We start from the raw sequence: 7500 nt of genomic DNA, 5'->3' as shown, positions 1-7500 counted from the left end.
AAAATCTGACGGCAGGGTGGCGTTTGCCGTCTTGGGAACAAAGACAGTCCTACCAATGAGGACTGCGCCAGGAAAGGATCCCATATAAAGGATCATATTATAAAGGAGGGTCCTGACAGTGACAGGGCACTTCCTCCATTCGGCAGGTGTTATGCCGTCGACACCCGCTGCCGAGCCCAAGGGAACATTTATGGAGTTGACCTCCCACCCGTGGACAGGCTCCGCCAGCTCACGTCGTTGCCGGTCTTCTGGCAAGGTGGGGTGCTGTAACACCGGAACCGACGGGTGGTTTAAAACCGGCTCCCAGTGTTCAACCATTGCCTCGAGGCCGGGTGGTTTGGCCTCAGCAACCCCATCCAAAACTTGGTGTGCAGCCCTGCTCATGTTCTTCTTGAACAGGGTCTGCATGCTGGCATATCCCCTGCGCCTGATCTTCTGGCGACTCGGGCGGGCATCAGCGTTGACCCTGCGACGTCGCGCGCTCCTCTTTCCGCGTACGACCGACGGTCGAACATGTATGGCCTGAAGCCATGAGACGACGCCTTCAGAGACGTCTTGCCCTTCCAGGAGTTGTTCGCCCAAGAGCGCCAAAGAACGACCGATGGTAGTGTCGTCCTCATTAACACTGGCGATAAGGAGACGGATAGTTTCCGCATACTGGTCTCTAGGGTCCGGAAGGGAGGAAACGGGCGCGGACGGCTCAACCATCGCAGGTACAGCTGGGGGCTCGGGAGGCACTATCTCGGCACCACGGAGAGAGGAATCAGCTCGAGAGGTGTCATCGAGCTCACGGATGGCTTGGTCAAGCAACTGGCGGTAGGTTGCTGTCTTCCTCACATACTTGATCCCATCGGAATTCCTACCGGGAAAGTACGGGGCCAAATATAAGTTAATAAATCGGACAGGATTGCCCGCTCTATCACGACCAAACTTCGCGACAAAGGCCTCCTCCGATGCCGCCATCCTCATCTCCTCGAGCGAGCACACCCTGCGTGTACGTTCAACGCAGATCTCGGCATTGGCGGAAACAGGGTGACGGTGTCTCCTATGCTGGCCAAGACCTATTTTGGAGGAAAAGGACAGAGGGGGGTCACATTCGGTGCAAACAAATCCATCCGCGACAGATGGAACAGGAGCGGCAGCAGCCACCGGGGCTACCACCGACTCGCTCGCGGACGGCCCTGCTCCACGGTGCGTTCGCATGTGGTTGGCTAAACCGCGAGAGCTGTTAAACTCGCGTACTGGCTGGCAAATTGGGCACTGGACACGTGGTGTTATCGTGTCGGGTAACTGCGCGGGGAGGGGACGGCCGCGCACCGCCCCCCCAGATGAAACCGGACCGGTCGTCCGAGGCCTCGACCGGCGACTGGGGCCTTGCCCCATATTATTTTCTTTTTCCATATTATCGCGTGCCAGTTTCGATACCGACTGCCAGGGTGCAAACCTGACAACCGGGTGGGGCTCCTAACCCCTGTGCCTCCGACTTTAATTGGGGACCCCTAAAACCGAGAAAGCCGGCCGGCCACTTGTGTGGGCTGCACACTTTAAGGGCCCAGGTCGCCGCACGCCGTTTAGCCGTGACTGGGACTGCGATGGCGACAGAAGTCACCCAAACAGCCAACCAGTCACGTTACCGGCAGGTACCACAAGGAGGTAGGTCGTGCGACTTGAACGGGAGAGGCTGGTGGACCTAACGAGAGGTCTGTATTACGCTTCCCCGTCCCTGCAACCATGACTCACGCAAGCGACGGAGTTTTTCCCCCGGCGAACCGAAGGAGAAACTCGGAGCGATTTACGCTTAAGAGAGTCATAGTTACTCCCGCCGTTTACCCGCGCTTAATTGAATTTCTTCACGTTGACATTCAGAGCACTGGGCAGAAATCACATTGCGTCATCACCCTTGAGGGCCATCGCAATGCTTTGTTTTAATTAGACAGTCGGATTCCCCTAGTCCGTGCCAGTTCTGAGCTAAGCGTTGAATGGCGGCCGAAGAGGCGAAAAGGACGGCCGAAGCCGTCACAAGAAGCCTCGCAGCAAGGAAGATCCGTTGGCGGCCAAGGCACGGGACCGAGCTCGGATTCCGGGACGCGACGCGAAGTCGCCAACCGTTCACCTCGCCCAGGCCCGGCACGTCAGCCTGGCCAACTTCCCGACCAAGCCCGACACGCCCCGCTCCTCAGAGCCAATCCTTATTCCGAAGTTACGGATCCAATTTGCCGACTTCCCTTACCTACATTAATCTATCGACTAGAGGCTCTTCACCTTGGAGACCTGCTGCGGATATGGGTACGAACCGGCGCGATACCTCCACGTGGCCCTCTCCTGGATTTTCAAGGTCCGAGGGGAAGATCCAGACACCGCCGCAACTGCGGTGCTCTTCGCGTTCCAAACCCTATCTCCCTGCTAGAGGTTTCCAGGGAACTCGAACGCTTATACAGAAAAGAAAACTCTTCCCAGATCTCCCGACGGCGTCTCCAGGTCATTTTGGGTTACCCCGACGAACACTCTTACGAGGGCCCGATTGGTATGCGGTTCCGCTGCCGGGTTCCGGAATAGGAACCGGATTCCCTTTCGCCCGATGGGTGTGTTTCTTCCCAAATCACGCAAAATTATATAAACAACGACGCATCTGCGACGCAACGACGACACGACTTGCGTTCGATAGTTTGTAAGATTTAACCAAGCAAAAAATAGAAAAAAAATCGCTTTCAGGCGTTCGACAACGTCGCATCACGTCGAACGTGAAGTATCCATCGATCCGAACCGCGATCATTTTTTTTCAGCGTTCAACGTTTTTGTCAATTTATCAATAAAAATGATCATGTTCGAGCGGTGGATTAGGACACAAACACGAAACGACGGCGACGTAAATTGTTATTTAACTGCAATTTTTTTCTCTTTTTAACATTTTTTGCCTTTTGCGCGCGTACGTGCGTGCGAGCGTACGTATGTTTGTCATTTGCGTTCGAAAAGCGTGAATTTTAGGACACCTCATCAACATTAGATTTCTCTTAGGGCTTAGGATCGACTGACTCGTGTGCAACGGCTGTTCACACGAAACCCTTCTCCACGTCAGTCCTCCAGGTCCTCGCTGGAGTATTTGCTACTACCACCAAGATCTGCACCGACGGCGGCTCCAGGCAGGCTCACGCCCAGACCCTTCTGCGCACACCGCCGCGACCCTCCTACTCGTCAAGGCTTCATGGAGAACGGGAACTAAATCCCGTTCCTGCGCACTTGCCGTTGACGGCGGAGTATAGGCGCGACGCTTCAGCGCCATCCATTTTCAGGGCTAGTTGCTTCGGCAGGTGAGTTGTTACACACTCCTTAGCGGATTCCGACTTCCATGGCCACCGTCCTGCTGTCTTAAGCAACCAACGCCTTTCATGGTATCCCATAAGCGTCGACTTAGGCGCCTTAACTCTGCGTTTGGTTCATCCCACAGCGCCAGTTCTGCTTACCAAAATTGGCCCACTTGGCACTCTGATCCAAGAAAAATTTTATCAATTTATATCTCGTGGCTTCATGAAAATTCAAGCAAGCCAGAGATCTCACCCATTTAAAGTTTGAGAATAGGTTGAGGTCGTTTCGGCCCCAAGGCCTCTAATCATTCGCTTTACCAGATGAGACTCGTTATGCGTTCGAGTCGAGTGCCAGCTATCCTGAGGGAAACTTCGGAGGGAACCAGCTACTAGATGGTTCGATTAGTCTTTCGCCCCTATACCCAGTTCCGACGATCGATTTGCACGTCAGAATCGCTACGGACCTCCATCAGGGTTTCCCCTGACTTCGTCCTGACCAGGCATAGTTCACCATCTTTCGGGTCCCAACGTGTACGCTCTAGGTGCGCCTCTTCTCGCAATGAGAACGAGACGCCCCGGGAGTGCGAGGCCTAATCGTAACGAGGCCCATCCTCCCTTAGTCGACTTCACGGACGACTTTCACTTTCATTTCGCCTTTAGGTTTATCAAATCCCAATGACTCGCGTACATGTTAGACTCCTTGGTCCGTGTTTCAAGACGGGTCCCGAGAGTACCCAAAGCAATAGCGTCGCCGACCGGTAATTCAAAGTTTGGCCAGTCCAAGGACTCCGCCTGCCAACAGCCCGCCAGGCCCGGTTACGGCGCTAAGTCCGTACATCCGGTATCTAGACTGGAACGAGCTTGCGGCGGTCCTGGACGCAGTGCGTTCGAGAATTTTGCGGCCCGATACCGTCTGAGTACCGTCGCGCAGTCGGCCGGGCATCCAAGGGGCTGTCATCGTACGCTAAAAGCGACGGACAGTCTTCGCCTCGGGCCTTAGACCGACACGCAACGGGTCGCGACGTTCTACTAGGGGAGAAGTGCACGACTACATAGCCGGAACATTCGCCGCGGGTGGTGTGCCCACGCCGATGGGAAACCCGCCGTAACGGGACCATCCGGGGCACTATCGCACCAACACGGGAGCCAGCTTCGTTGACGATGAATCTCCCCATTCGATCTTTTGGGTTTCTCGGGTTTACCCCTGAACGGTTTCACGTACTCTTGAACTCTCTCTTCAAAGTTCTTTTCAACTTTCCCTCACGGTACTTGTTCGCTATCGGTCTCGTGGTCATATTTAGCCTTAGATGGAGTTTACCACCCACTTAGGGCTGCACTCTCAAGCAACCCGACTCTAAGGAGAGATCCACCCGAGACGCGTACCGGTCGCTACGGGCCTGGCACCCTCTATGGGTAAGTGGCCCCATTCAAGATGGACTTGGACGCGATTCGATGTCTCGGGATAAACGGATCCTCCTGAACACTACATTTCCCAGCGGCGTTAACCGCGGGATTCAGTGCTGGGCTCATTCCTGTTCGCTCGCCGCTACTAAGGAAATCCTTGTTAGTTTCTTTTCCTCCGCTTATTAATATGCTTAAATTCAGCGGGTAATCTCGCCTGCTCTGAGGTCGTCGAAATTTTATTATTTCTTTTCAAAGTTATACCACAAACTGTACGCTCTTTTCGGGGTTTCGACACGTAATACGAAAGGTATATTAATACCAACGACGCACAGGGATTATGTCGTTCGATTTTTTCCTTGTATCGTTCGATAACCAACTATTTTTCTCTTTTCGGATCAACACAATATCGTCGACTACTCGAAGGTACGTACGAGCCAAAATGAAAGCTCGGTGTCTCCTCTCTCTTTTGTTCGACAAAAGAAAAAAGGCACTTAAAACGCCGCATATTCGGGCAGGCGGGACAACGACAAAAAAAAAAAACGACGACGACGACGTCCGGTTGTTCTCGACTCGCGTCGGAGTATATATGTATATATTATAATCGGATATATCTTTTTATCTATCCAGGGCGCGTTAAAACAAACGACGAGGAGAGACTACGACAACGAGGAGATAAAGGTCGGACACCTTTTCTTCTTACCCTCGGCGCGCTCTCGCACACGATCGTTTCATGTTTCTTTTGTCCCCTAAAGGATACATATACCGTTACAACATATTTACGTTCGAATATACACTCGACGGTCGATAAACCGTAAAGACGCATCGTCCGATACGTTTTTTCTTTTGCTGTCGCGTTCCGACGCAAAATCCCAAGAAAAGGGCGAGAATGCCAGAGACAGCCATGTAAACCATCGGTGACTTATCATGGTCCAGAGAATAAAGGGTTAAAGGAAAAAAGAAATCCCATTTTTAACGTGCGTGGTACACCTTCGTCGTGTATATATCGTTCGATGAAACCACGAGCGCACAAAAGGAGGAACAAAAGCGTTTCGAGATCGATCTTCGGTGTAAATGTCATTGTTCATTTGCGTTCGACCGTTGTTCGATAAAAGAAATTTAACACACGAACAACAATGAAGGGAGACTCTCGCAAGACGATCACCAAATAAGCGTTTATCGTTCGATCGGTCCGGGTTTTTCAACGTCCGTCCGGCACAATTATGCACTTCGAGGACTGGACGACCGGAACCCGTATTGGGATCGCGCGGTCTTCCGCTTCTAATCAACGACAACGAAGCGATCTGCGCTTGTAAATGTTAAAAAAAACGTGGCGAAGCTACGATCTCGTAATAATTTAACCGTGAAAGAGCTTCCGTCGCACGTTTATTTTTAACTTTTCCCCTCGTTGTATAAACTTTCGCACCGTCGAAAAAAAAATTCGACAATCATTTCAGACAACGTCGGGAGCGCGGAGAAACGCCGTAAACACGCTCTACTCTCGGCTTGCTTCCTTCAATTGGTGTCTAACAATTCTCTCGCAGGGCGAAGAATCATTTTCTCTCTCGTCTAAATATCCTTCTGTAGTTAGGTGTTTTCGACTCGGGAGCGCTCTTTCACGGGCGGTCGTATATGGTCTCTTTTAGGGGTTTAACTAGAAACCACGACTCACGCAAGCCGAGATAAGCGCATTCCGCCGAGAAGATCCTAAAAACTAAGAATTGCGAGATATACGAAAATGTTCTTCTGTCGCCTGTGAAAAAAATGAACACTAGCAAAGAGAGGGCGAGACACGAACGTTCCATTTAACATTCTCCGCGTCAAACGCCGACGAAATGTCCAACCATCGCTCGTACGTTTTCGCCAATTTCGCAAGTTGTTCTCTCTCTCGCGTTCGACCATCGGATCCCGCTCCGAAACGTTCGACTTTTCGGCGTTTAACAGTTTCGTTTTATCTAGTCGAACGACGAGCGGTACCGAAAAAAATTTAACAATGAAGAGAAAACCTTTTGCTGCTAAAGGCAAACGCAAGCAGTCTTTAGTTATATAAACGACCCTCAGCCAGGCGTGGTCCAGGAATTGTATCCGTGGACCGCAATGTGCGTTCGAAATGTCGATGTTCATGTGTCCTGCAGTTCACACGTTGACGCGCAATTAGCTGCGTTCTTCATCGACCCACGAGCCAAGTGATCCACCGTTCAGGGTAATCGTATAAAAATTTTTGTTCATATTTAACAACTCAGCGTCTGAAAACCAGTATGTACGTGATTTATTTAACCTGGTTTATAAATTCGTTCGATTGTCCATAGAATACTAACTCCAATCCAAGCGCAAGATCGAGTATCGGTATTCGGACGTCGTCCCGTCATAGCTCTGTTCACAGATTTACCCGAGCTGATTGATGATTAAGACGACACGATAACGTCCATGGACGGGTAAAGGACCGTATAAAACTACAGAACCGCCGATGAAACAACGCTCTGTGACGCATTTCTCTTCGTGCGGCGAGTTTTCAGTCCGTTCCGGGTGGTAAAGTCATTCAAAAACCGTGGAAAATACGAAACGCGCTGTCGCGCGTAACACAGAGTCTCCTGCTCGCTGCTTACATATATTGGACGTCTTGGCGGTATCGCGAGATTCAATACGGACACTCCATGGCCGGCGTCAGATCGGTCTACCAACGAAGGAGACTACGCTATCGTTTTCGCTTCTCAGCCGGTCCGTAAAGCGATACGTTACCATATCGTCCGTCGTAAGCAGGCGGACTCTCGTGAAGTTGCGACTTCGTTCGTCGAAG

At 51.6% G+C, this 7500-nt stretch overlaps 1 non-coding gene and 1 pseudogene across 1 annotated transcript; both read right to left on the bottom strand.

The window, feature by feature from the left end:
* The window catches only part of LOC143266532 (large subunit ribosomal RNA), an 8348-nt pseudogene extending 3414 nt beyond the window's left edge, over nt 1-4934 (bottom strand).
* A 1820-nt stretch (nt 4935-6754) lies between these two features.
* On the bottom strand, nt 6755-6909 carry LOC143266530 (5.8S ribosomal RNA). Its single transcript, XR_013041491.1, has one exon. It is a non-coding gene; the product is annotated as a 5.8S ribosomal RNA (ribosomal RNA).
* Nucleotides 6910-7500: the final 591 nt, after the last annotated feature.

Source organism: Megachile rotundata, unplaced genomic scaffold (assembly GCF_050947335.1).
Source record: "Megachile rotundata isolate GNS110a unplaced genomic scaffold, iyMegRotu1 scaffold1308, whole genome shotgun sequence".
Taxonomy (NCBI): domain Eukaryota; kingdom Metazoa; phylum Arthropoda; class Insecta; order Hymenoptera; family Megachilidae; genus Megachile; species Megachile rotundata.
Note: the sequence above shows the minus strand (reverse complement) of the source record. Positions and strands in the feature narration are given on the sequence as shown.